This window comes from Sorex araneus, chromosome X (assembly GCF_027595985.1).
Source record: "Sorex araneus isolate mSorAra2 chromosome X, mSorAra2.pri, whole genome shotgun sequence".
In the NCBI taxonomy this organism is placed as follows: domain Eukaryota; kingdom Metazoa; phylum Chordata; class Mammalia; order Eulipotyphla; family Soricidae; genus Sorex; species Sorex araneus.
Genome location: NC_073313.1, coordinates 122,230,570 through 122,243,058, shown reverse-complemented (window position 1 = coordinate 122,243,058; position 12,489 = coordinate 122,230,570).

Here is a 12,489-nt window from a genome sequence, read left to right as displayed (position 1 = left end):
GATGGACATGCCTGAGCAGTGCTAAGCAGGCTTTTTGCTTCCTGACAGGGACAGGCTGGGGGGTGCTCCCAAGAGCAGAGGTAGAGATGGGTTGAAAGTGTTCAGGAGGAGCCTGGAGAAGGGGGCGGGTGCTGGGCAATGCCCATCGGGTGCTACTTGTGGGTGCTGTGTGAGCCCTAAAGGGGACTTGGAGGATGTAGGGGGAATGCTGAGAGGGCTGAGCACACATGTAAAACAGCCAGCACAGTGTCTCCTGCCTGCTACAGAGAAAGCTCTAGGTGAAGGTATCTCCTGGGGGCTGCATCTTAGAGAGGGAGGAGGTCAGTGTGCAGGTATGTGCCTGCACATCCTTGGTGCCCGCACAGCCACCCACTCATCTGTGCACATCTGATGCACAATGAGGACGCTACAGGTGGCCACATTCCATGTGTTCAGTTGGTGCAGTTTTCCTTCCTGCCCTGTGGTCTGCTTTCAGCCACAGTCCCTTTATGGGGTCTCAGTCCCAATTCCTGGCAGGTGAAGGAACTTTCTTCCCTACTCTTCTAGGCACAGCCCCTTCTTCCTATGCTTTTTACCTTCAGTGACATTCAGGAAGGGCATGGTGGTGCCCTTCAGGGACTCCCCAAAGGGGATGCTCCAGCAAACTCCTAGAGTGCTGGACATGGCTGTGGCCAGTCCATCCGTGGGCAGATACCTCCATAGCACCCACCCGAGTTACTGGCACCCATGACGGGGGAAGAAGTGGCCAGCCCAACTTCAGTTGAGGCAGTCTGTGGATCTGGACACTTTCGGCACCTCCCCACTAGTCTCCAATCCCTCTCTGGGAGCCTCAGCCTGTGCATCACTAATGCCTGGGGCCCTGCACATTTCTGATGAGCCAAGCCATGGTCATCTTCCACACAGGCCCTGCCTGCGCAGCAGACAAAAGTGCCTCCTCTGGACAGTGCCTCTCCTGGCATTGTGTGAGTCTCGATGTGCCACCCCCCACGTCCCTGCCTCCCTGCCTCCCCATCCGCCTCCCTCCTGCTTTCCCTGTGATACACTGGGTCACTGTGCCCCAGGCAGCAAGGCTCTTCAAGTTCCTGCTTTTTTGCCTCTGAGTCTCCCTTCCTTACTGGGAATAACAATTTTGTTTTTCCTCCCTTCCCCTGCAGTTGGAGCTGTGGGTGAGTTACTCCCTTCCTGTCTGTACCACGCACCTCGTGCTTCTGGATGGGGACCTGACATGGGCACCTGCTGAGCCCTAGGACCAATTCCAGGCAGTCCTCCAATGTGGATGGGGACACTGCCTCTTCCCAGGCTTGGGTGCTTGAATGGCAGGCACTTACCTCACAGCTGTTCCCACCCCAGCTCCCCAGTAAGGCTCACCGTGCTGGTGCTTCCTCTGCTGGCTCTAGGACCCTGTCTCATTCCCCAAGAGCTGCTAAGGCCACCATGTCTTTCTCTCAAACAAACCTCAGGCAGGATGGGCCTCTTTTCCTAAGCAGGATTACCCTGCAGATGGCTCCTACGTTTGCTGGTCCCAGGGATGCCTGCTTTGTCAACACTGTCTTCAGTGACACCTTGTTGCTCAGCGTCTTTAATCTCAGCACATAGGCAGAGTACATTTGCCTTGTGCCTGGCTCCTGGCTCCAACTCACCTGAGCCTCCCTCCTCTGCTGCAGGCTCCAGAATCCCCACTTGGGTCCTGTTGTGAGCAGCTGTCCCCATGGACTAAGGAGGGGAGGGCCTCGGGGATTCCTCCCTGTCTCCTGAGCACCTCTGAGCACCTCTGTCACAGGGAAGTTCATGGCCATCAAGGTATCTGCAGTGATGGGCCAAGCCCTTGTCTGCCACTGCTGCTGCATGCACCTCACTCCACCACTTCCCTCCTCAGCGGGGGAGGTCGTGACCCACCTTTCACTCTTTTCCCAAATGGACAACCCATTCATCCCGCACCACTCCCTGTCCCAGTCCCTTCTGATGCTTCTGTGTGTCATGTTCTGGGATTATTGTGTAACCTGACGTGGCCTGAGGCAGGTGTAGCAGACCTGTGTTTCTGATCTGTGGGGCAGAGCATCTCGTTGGCACTTGTCATCAGGCCTTTCACCCAGTGATTTATTTGTTCAGGATACACAGCAGTACATGGGAAATTGCTTTAGCAAACCTTGTGGAACTGAGGGCTATTTTTCCTCCCTCACCAAAATGGCTTGATCTTTAGGAAACAAAAGGAAATTGAAACATACTGAATTGTGTGTAAAGATAGATAAGAGTATAGGTAGGTGGGGCTGGAGCAATAGCACAGCGGGTAGGGCGTTTGCCTTTCACGCGGCCGACCCGGGTTCGATTCCCAGCATCCCATATGGTCCCCTGAGCACCGCTAGGAGTCATTCCTGAGTGCAGAGCCAGGAGTAACCCCTGTGCATCGCCAGGTGTGACCCAAAAAGCAAAAAAAAAAAAAAAAAGAGTATAGGTAGGTAAGGTGTACCCATGTAGGTATTATAACAAATATTTTGTTTCAGCATTTTATACTGTCTTATGTCTTAAGCCTGGCAAGCTCCCCGTCTTGTAATTGGTATGCAACATACAGTACGAATAACAAGTCTTATTCTCCTGACCTTGAAAAAACCTGCAATCTTTTGGGAAAGATGAGTAAGGAGAGCCTGAAAAAATCTCGTGGCTGAGACGAATGGAGACGTTACTGGTGCCCGCTTGAGCAAATCGATGAGCCATGGGATGACAGTGATGACAGTGATACAGCGATATGTCTTAAGCTTGCTATTTCAGTCTAGATTGTTTTTGTATGATCCCTCTGAGTAGCTAGATTATAGCACATTTTCATCTTGCCAGATGTATTGAATTTGCATTCATAAAGGTCAATGGGAGATTCGTTTTTATCCTTCCTTTTTGATTTATTGGAGGGGTTCTGTACACATACACATACAGATATAGTCCATGAAAATAAAAATAATAACGGATTTTTTTTCTTGTTCGTATGTAAAAACCCATTTAGTGGAGCACATTCTTTCTACAGTCACTAGGTGTTGGTCAACTCTTTTATTAATTTAAATTTTTTACCTGCTTTTTCTTTTTATCTATTTTTTCTCTTTTTTAATTGAATCACCCTTATATACAGAGTTGCAATTTTTTTATGATTGAGTTTTATTTATACAATGTTCCAACACCATTCCCTTCACTAGTGTACATTTGCTACCATGAATGTCCTCAGTTGCCCTCCCACCAGCACTCCCCACCCCCCACAGGCTGCCTTTGTGCAGGCGCTTTTCTTCTACTTGCTTTTTTCTTGATTCTTTAAAAAGATGCTGTCTATAAATCAGGACTGTTTTATTTCTTCCTGTTCTGTATTTTACAGCTCTTTTTTTTCTTATCTCATTGCACTCTCAAGGACCCTAGAACAATAGTATCGATTATACAGGTTTTAATGATGTATCTTTTAGCAATATGGCTATTGTTTATGTAGGATTTAAGAATATTTCAAATATTTGTCGAATGGAATTTGTAGGGATATAAAAATGAGAGTAATAGATTTCTATATCATCATTCTATGCAGTTACCCAAATCTTAATGTTTGGTGAAATACATATAAACAATATATGTGAAGATACAAGATACAATGCACAGCCACCTGTATAATTTTATGCATGAAAAATATCTAACAAAATTGTAAAAGGATACAGAAAATCTGCATCAATTCTATAATATCAGTTATCACTGGAAATTAATGGAGTTACATGTGAGCAGCAATCTATCTATCCAACCAGGCTGCCAGTTCAGTGCGAGGGCCCAAGGATATGGTGTTGCTCAGACCCTGCAGTTCCAGAGACCACCAGAGTCATGCCAGGCAATGCTCAGGGCCTCCAAAGCCACTCCCATATGATACACAGGAGGCCTTGTGGTATCTGGGATTAAACCTGGGTTGGGTGCATGCAAGATATGTGTACTAAAGACTAACTCTTGTACTGTGTCCCCAACCCCTTGATAGCTTTATTTTTGTGCTTTGCCTGGGACCATACCAGGTCTTCTCATGCAAGGCATGCATCTTACTACTGAGCCACATCTTAGCACTGGTCCATGTTCCCAGGCCCTCACACACACTCACACACACATATAATTATAGATTGAGATTCTATAATTTTGTAGTATTCTAAGCAATGCTTTCTTATGCACCTAATTGTACTGCCACCTCCTTATTTTTCCACTTGCTTCCTGTTTTCAGGGCAACATCATGCAGTATGTGGAGGGGTACTCTTGTGAACTTTGTAAGTCAGTTATATAGTATCCTGCAATTTCATTTATTTATGTATTCAAAGTCATGGAAGAGCTTGGCAAGCTCCCCGTGGCATATTTGATATGTCAGATACAGTAACAACAACAGGTCTCATTCCACTGACCTTGAAAGTGCCTCCAGTCATTGGGAAAGATGAGTAAGGAGAGGCTGCTAAAATCTCAGGGCTGGGGCGAATGGAGACGTTATTGGTGCCTGCTCGAGGAAATTGATGAACAATGGGATGACAGTGATACAGTGATTTTAAAGATTATAAACAACTCGAAAAAAAATATTGACATTTGTTGTTGATCTGCATGCTCATACTGTTTTACTCTATTATTCTCTTATTTTTCAACTCAAAAGTGCTTTGTATTAGACAATATATTTGGTAAAAAATATCCTTACCTATATTTAGCTTTAAATCTTTATATTAATAAGTATTAAAAGAAGATTTTACAAGCTTTCAGAAGAAAGTTATCTACAAATCAGACCAACTTCATACTCAGCTTACTGGATGTTAAATATCAATGTATAAAATAAAATATCTTCAAATTTTAGAATACCTGCTTTTCTCTAATATTCTGTCTCTAAACACCACCTCAAGTAAAGATGTGATCACAAAACGGAAAGACTTCAATGTTTGTCCCTTGTGAAACTTCTCTCAGTGATCTATTTCAACATATACTCTCCCAAATAAGGTATTAATCAAGTCAGAGGTAAATGCAAAATCAATTAAATGGTATTAAATGGTCATTTAAACCCAGAAATGCAATGGATATTTGTTTTTGAAAATATCTGATTGACAAGAACAAAGTGGATCAATATGGCAGAGAATTTGGAAACTCATTAACAAAAGTGACTTGTTAAAATCAGTTGAGTGATTAAAAAATAGAGAATATGATAAGGGTAGACAAAGAAAAAGATAAGCAAGAAGATAATCTCTGAGGAAATTTTATATAGTAACCATACCCAATGAACAGGGCTGCAGCGATAGCACAGTGAATAGGGCTTTTGCCTTGCACACGGCTGACCCTGGTTCGATTCCTTTATCCCTCTTGAAGAGCCCGGCAAGCTATTGAGAGTATCCAGCCCGCACGGCAGAGCCTGGCAAGCTACCCGTGTCATATTCGATATGCCAAAAACAGTAACAACAAGTCTCACAATGGAGATGTTACTGATGCCCGCTTGAGAAAATCGATGAGCAATGGATGACAGTGACAGTGACACAATGAACCATGCCTGCTTGTTTCCATACTATTGTGTAATCTCTTTTCACATTTACTCTGGGTCTGGTCATGTGAATTTTTTGCCTATTTGAACATTAACAAACATTATGAGGAAGAATTTGAGGAGCTAGACAAAATATACAGTGAGTGGGTAGGCTGCTTGCTTGCATGTAGCAGAGGTGGGTTTGATCGCAGACATTTCATATGTACCGCCAGGATATGATTATGTGAAAACAGTAATTACTGAGTGAAGAGTCAAGAGAACCGCCTGAGCTCTGCAGGATGTGACCCCAAACAAAAAGAAAACAAAACAACAAATTTTAATACTGCATTTTCAGTGTTAGAAACACTCTTCCTGCTATGGAACCACCATGTATCAAAGCCCAGGCTAAGTTAATAGAGAATGAGAACATCTGGAATAGGCAAAAACTGAGGACTGAAACTTAGAAAGAAATTTCGGGTAAAAGATACCCTATTAAATCTGAATTCCAAGTAAAACATTTTGATAAGCATGTCTCAAATGATGTATGGGGCATGGTTATGTGAAAAAAAAGTCTTTTAAATTCAAATTTAATTGGATATCCTGTATTTTAGTTATAGCTGGCTAACCTAACTATACAAAAAATAGCCCCCAGATATTTCACTTGATCCCTGTCACTTAAATGGCCTCAAGCAAGATGCAAAACAACCAATTATGTAAGTCAAGTGCAAATTTGTGATCCACAAAACAATGTGCAAATAGGATGCTTATTTTGAATTAATTCAAAAAGATGTATGCACACCTATGTTCACTGCAATATTTAGGACAATAGTCAGGATATGGAAGCAATTTAAATATCTGACAACAGATTGATGAATAAAGAATCTGTTACAGGGACTGGAGAGATAGTACATGGGTTAAATCATTTGCTTTGCATTCACTTAACCAGAGTTTGAATTCCTGACACCCCATGTGATTTACTGAGCATCATCAAGGGGAGTACTGAACACAGAGACAGGAATTGCCCCTGACCACTGGTGTGGACCTAAATTCCCCCACACCCCCCAAAGAATCTGTAGCATATACACAATGAAATACTACATAGATGTAAGAAAAGATGAAATATTGAAGTTTGGTGCAACTTGAATCAGACTGGATGGTATCTTGTTAAGTGAAAAAAGAGAGAGAACAAGTACTGGATGACATCAATCATTTGTGGTATATGAAAAAAAAAAGAACAAGGGAATAGACTGTAATAAGAGTGACAGATCCTTAGCCCTGGGTTAAAAACCTGAAGTTACCAAACAAGGGTGGGAGGGAAGGAGCAGAAATGAAAACTAGAAGTAATTAATTTTGAAGAAGTGGATTAGAAGTAACATAAGTACGAAGGTAGAGAAAAGTATCTAACATGAAGACCATAAATGTTAACATTATGTAAACTTTAATCTGTAAACCTTAACCTCAGAAACAATAAAATGTTTCTAAAAGTTATTTTAAGCCACAGAATTTTTGAGTGATTTATTATACAGCAGTAGACAACAGATACACAGAACAGTGTAAGAAATGTTCATTTTCTACAAGTACATAGAAAATTAAGAGAATGAGTTCAGCATTTGGTGGGGTATTAGGTATAGAATCCACTGGACTTTAAATGTAAATACTTCTACACAATTTTTGACTCGATCAAGAGTTAATCCTAGGTGTCCCTGACATCTGATCCTTTAACATAAAACGGGGAAACCTTGATATAGTTATTAAAAGTAAATATTGCTTGGATACTTAGGAAAGAGAGAGATTCTAAGATTTGGGAAATTTGTGTCATGAAAAGGCAGAGTATTCTTTTTCCTAAGACTGCCATACAAGTACCACATATTGGGCGACTTAGAGACTTTTATCTCACAGTTCTGGAAGTTCTGACTTCAAGTTGTCAGACGGGTTGGTTTCTTCTGACACCTCATTTCTGGACTGTAGGTGGCCATTCTCTTTTTGTGTGTCTCCTTATGTGATTTCTCCACTTTCTGTTTGTATGTCCTAATATCCTTTTGTCATACAAATATCTGTCACATTAGACTAGGGTTTACTCCTATGATTTCATTTAACTTCAGTTACTCTTTAAAGATCTTTTCTCAAAAAAAGTTAATATTCCCAGGGTACAATGCATTCATATGTTTATTTATAACTTACATGTATCTCTCCCACACCATAAGCCCTAAGAGTTACAAATGTAACTCTCCCACATCCCAAGAAGTTCTACATTATACTGGAGAAAGCATTTGAAATATCTGAACACTAGGTAGGTGGTTTTGTGGTCCTGGAGGTACCTTTGTGGGCCTTGAAAGCAAGGAAACTTGCCATTCTAATGGAAAGAGTCTGCTAAGGTGGGCTGGGGAGATAACTCTGAATACTAGTGCTCATGCTTTGCATGTAGGAGGCCTGGATTCGCCCCTTACACCATAGAATGCTCTGGGCACTACTGGGAGCCATTCCTAGGCACCATTCCTAGAGTAGCCCTGAGCACTGCCAGAAGTAGCCCCATCCACCCATAATATCCCAAATACAGTTACAATTTCTGATAGTATATATGTATGTAAACATATGCAGATATATGAACACAATCCATACTTACTTTTGTACTGTATTCTATAATAACCAAGTCTCCCATTCAAGTTTTTTATTTTCAGTTTTCTGTGTTGAAGGTCATAAATAGTATTTAGACAATTGTGAGTTATATACTGAGTTATATAGATAGTGCTCATTGATGAAGCAACCAGGGTCTTAGCATTTGAGTTTATGTTATTTTTCATTTTAAAGTTTTACTGAAAACACCATGATTTACAACGTTTTTCATTATACAGTTGTTTCAAGAATTTAGTGTTCAAACACCACCAACATGACTTTCCCTTCACTAGTGCCCCCGGTTTCCCTCTCAATCCCAACCTACTGCCTTAGGCACATAATAAATTTATTTATGTGGCTTGTTTCAACAAAACCTTAAGAAATGGCAAATAAAATGATGAGATAATAAACCAGCAAAAGCCAATTTGTGATTATGATTGGATTTTAACCTACATAAATGAGGAAATTACAACCATTTAATAAAATATAATAAAATGTCTATTCTCATCTACATAAATAAATTTTCAACTCTGGAATCTAAACTATATTGCATTACATTTTATATTATACTTGGATCTCATCATGGTAATAATCATTTCTTACCTGTCATTGATAAAACTTTTTAAAAAATTCTGTGCGAATATATTTTGGAGTTTACATGAAATATGTAAGGCTTGAGTTAAATTTATATAATTTTAGAAAATGATTCATATGATAAGTAGGCATTAATCTGAATAAAATATAGCTTAGTGCATGTGTAAATAGATGATAATAAAACATAGAAGGAAGATAAACTCTCAGACAAATGAAATGTTTTGAAAACCCAGAGATAGATCTTCAGGTACAGAATCAGCTAATTTTCAACAAACGAGCAAAAAACATGAAATGGAGGCAAAAACGCTTTTTTAAATAAATGGTGCTGGGAAAACTTGTCAGTCACGTGTAAAAAATGAACTCAGATCCTTATCTCACACTATATACAAAAAAAATTGAGAAAGGCTTAAAAGCCTTGATATTATAACTGAATCCATAAACATAGGCAGAATCATTCATGACACTGAATCCAAAGGCATCTTCAATGACTCAATGCCTTAGCCAAGCAAACAGAGAAAAGATAAATAAATGAGACCACATCAAATTAAAACGCTTCTGCACCACAAAAGAATTGATGACCAGAATAAAAAGACAACTCACAGACTGGGAAATATTTCACCACCACCCATCTGACGGTTAATTTCCAAGATATAGAAAGCATTGGTAAATCTTAGAGAAGAAAAGCACAACTAACCCCACCAAAACATGGGAAGAAGAGATGAACAGAAGTCTTCAAAGAACAAATACAAATGGCCAAAAGGCATATGAAAAAATTCTGTGTCACTAAGCATCAGGGAAATGCAAACCAAAACAACAATTAGAGATATCAGTGAAACTTGCACACATCACAAAAAATAAAAACAACCAAAGCTGGAGTGAATTTGGGGAAAAAAGGTATTTTCATCCACTGCTGGTAGAAAAATCAACGAGTTCAACCTTTTGTGGAAATATGGACATTTTTAAAAAAGCTAAGAATTGAACTTCCATATGACCCAGCAATTCCACTGCATCAGAAAGACAAAAATAGAAAAGGTGCTTCTGGACTCTGATAAGTGACACTAAGTCTAGGGAACAGCAGGAGAAGCAAATGTTATTTTTTTTACTATAAACTTTGTGCTGATTGCTTTGCTCTCAAATGTATGATTTAATGATAAATATTAATATTTATTAACATTAATGACAAGAAATCAATGGGACTTGTGACAAGCATGACAGGGAGGGAGAGTGAGAGAGTTGATAATGACTAGGTTTCTGACAGATTCAACTGGGTGTTTGCATTCACTGAGACAGAAAATATAGGAAAGGTTTTAGTGTCGGCATAGAGGATGACGACTCCAATTTCAAATATGTTTAGCATAAAATCTGTCTTGCACGTATAATATGTAGTTATAAAACAAATTAACCTTGAACTGAGGATATGTACACTAGTGAATCACTAATACATAGCTGATAACTGAAACCATGGAAATGGAAGCAATTCCTAGAAAGGCAAGAGAACAGAACAGAAAGGACCTCACAGGACAGAAAAGAATTTAACATTCTGATTGATTTCATTCATCTGCACTTTTTATTGACTAGGATTATATTACAAATGCTGCTCTTAAACTCATCTCTTTTTTTTTTTTTGCTTTTTGGGTCACACCTGGCGATGCATAGGGGTTACTCCTGGCTCTGCACTCAGGGATGCTGGGGAATCGAACCTGGGTCAGCCATGTGCAAGGCAAACACCCTACCCGCTGTGCTATCACTCCAGCCCCCTTAAACTCGTCTTGAACAAAGTTCTATGTTAAAAATATAGTATCTCTATTGAAGATATTGCAAATATATATATATATATATAGATAGATAGATAGATAGATAGATAGATAGATAGATAAACACAAATTCCTGTCCAAAACAAGAATTTTAGCCTGAACATCGCCCGATTAAATTGAGTAGACACTGAGCACTAAAACAGTGTGAGAGATAGAAAGATTAAATACTAAACAAAACGGGCACTGTTCTTGTGTGCATAGAGCTTATCATCTTGTGGGGGATATCGGCAAAGGAAATGGGAAATATAACAGAGTGTGATGAGTGCTAAGAAAATTAATCATGAAATCCTCTTCAACTAAAGATGTAACAGGCTATCATTTTTAAATGTTTTTTTTTTTTTTGGTTATCCATTTGTCTCTAAATATGTTCAGGTTCTAGGACAGAAAGAAACTGTTTTATTTTTTTTTCTCCTGTGCTTTATAGTAAGAAAACTCAGACAGGCATACAGAGAACAAACAGTTATTTGCCTTTCTGGACCTGGGAGTCTCTGTCCAAGGCAAGCCATTATGTGCCGAGCTCTAACTCCTTCATAGAGAGCATCTCCACGAACTTGTAAATTGCTTTTATGCCTGACAGTCTGCTCGGTCAATTTTCTAGAAACTCTGTGATTCCACATTCTCAAGTCAGACAGTAAACAATGGTATCTCCAGAGAGACTGAAAATTTCTTTCTGTTTCTTTCTCTCTTTCAATTTTTGGAAGAACGCTTAACATGAGAACTACGCTCTTTAAAAGTTTTATATTTCTTAAAAATAGGAAGCATGCACAATTTCGCAGCAGGAATCTCCGCCAAGCAGGAACTCTACAACAAGGAGCGAAAAAGATTGGGCTAAATAAGAAACCACAGGGACAGGGCATATTTACAGGAAACAATCAGTCTTAAGGTAGCACTGGAGATGAGTCTGCCCCCCCAGGCGCAAGAGAGAGGAGAAACTGTACTTGCAATAGTCCCACAGTTACCTCTATTTAATAATAACTTGAATCATCAGAAAAATTCTTGGTATCAGGGAAAATAATCTTGGTCTTAATCATAGACGTGTATTTTGCAAATAAGTCACTGCATCACTATATCACTGTCATCCTGTTGTTCATCGATTTGCTCAAGTGGGCGCCAGTAACGTCTTCATTTGTCCCTGTCGAATGCTAGTGTAGCCCGATGACATCTGCTGGCTCTAGGAACATGAAGAGCACTTTGTAGTTCCTGTTTTTGGCATATCAAATACGTCACGGGTAGCTTGCCAGGCTCTGCCGTGTGGGGTTTGCAAATAAAGGAATTCTTTTTTGCAAATAAATGAATCAATAAAACCCGATATTCCTTAAAGATGAGATTAAAAATGGAACTAACACAAGAGATAAGCACAGGTAATATACAAAAAAATATAATAAGGAGGTGAAAAATGGATGGCAGATAAGGAAAATTGATTTGTTAAACAAGTAGATAGGGACCAGAGTGAGAATACTGTGGGTAGAGCACTTGCCTTGCACATAGCAGACACGGGTTCAATCCCTGACATTCCATATGATCCCTGGAGCCCTGCCAGGAGTGATTCCAGAATTCAGAGCCATGAGTAAACCCTGAACACCACTTTTGTGGCCCCCATGCCAAACTAAATAAATAAATAAATTTTGGAATGGATAAAATTGCTGGAGAGATACTATAGCAGGTAGGGAGCATGCTTTGCATGCAGCTGATCAGGTTTTGATCCCTGCACAGCATATGGTTCTCTGAGCTCCACGAGGAGTGATCCTTGAGTGTGGAGCCTGCAATACTTCCCCGCAAAAAAAACAACCAACAAAACAAAACAAAGAAGATATCATCTAAAAAACATATTTACCAATATGGGTCTAAATATATTGGATATATGGATAAAAACACAAAAATGGAATGAAGAGATCTATTTATCTATTTATCTACAGATAATTGAATCATTAATTTGTATTGTCAAGAAAAATGAGGAAAGAACTAAATATACACACATAGGGGGACTGACAA